This window comes from Cynoglossus semilaevis, chromosome Z (assembly GCF_000523025.1).
Source record: "Cynoglossus semilaevis isolate Cse_v1.0 chromosome Z, Cse_v1.0, whole genome shotgun sequence".
NCBI classification, from domain to species: domain Eukaryota; kingdom Metazoa; phylum Chordata; class Actinopteri; order Pleuronectiformes; family Cynoglossidae; genus Cynoglossus; species Cynoglossus semilaevis.
Window position 1 is genome coordinate 11,595,339 of NC_024328.1, and position 672 is coordinate 11,596,010.

General features: G+C 39.0%; 1 long non-coding RNA gene across 1 annotated transcript in view; it reads right to left on the bottom strand.

Moving 5' to 3' along the window:
* Positions 1–241: 241 nt before the first annotated feature.
* Positions 242–672, bottom strand: part of LOC112486496 (uncharacterized) — a 10,770-nt gene continuing 10,339 nt past the window's right edge. The window contains exon 2 of the long non-coding RNA XR_003048957.1: positions 242–654. This is a non-coding gene — a long non-coding RNA (uncharacterized LOC112486496). The remainder of the gene's footprint in view (positions 655–672) is intronic.

The window sequence follows — 672 nt, forward strand, 5'->3', positions numbered from 1 at the left end:
TTGTTACCCTCATTCATTTTCAATTATGGTCAAGTATACCTTTATTTTGTGATTTACAAATAATGTCAATTGACTTGGGTCATAAAGGTTTGTGACTTTTCCCAGAAAAAACGTTTGGGAAACACTGATCTAATTTGGGTCAGATTCAATACCAAGACAAGAACATACCAACACTTTACATTTATTCTAAACTGTTGGTAAAACTAACCAATCAAACCAACCATTGTTTTTCAAAAGATTGAATCCTAAACATCTTCTTTAAGTGAGGTTTCCATCACAGAATTTGTTGCTTCCCCTAAATTACCTGAGGGATGTGTTTCACACCGGATCACAACTACAACCTGTTGCAAAGCTTCAATAATTTTAATACACGGAAATTACACACAACACATTCTTAGCCTGCAGGGTTCCTGAGCTGAGCAATCTTTCATTTACTCTCCACTCGTTCTGCTGAGCCGACTGCCGTTTCCGGAAACCCTGACACTTGATCATATTTCACTAAGATAATGACAGCATAGAGCCACAGTCTCCAGAAATGAGGACGATTCCCACAGATGACAGATGGCCATACAATGAATTAGATGTGGTGCCACCTGGCAGCTGGCATAGGTCGGTTGGTTGGTTGGTTATACAGGGGTTTCACAATAGATGGAGCTATGGCAAAAAAAAAAA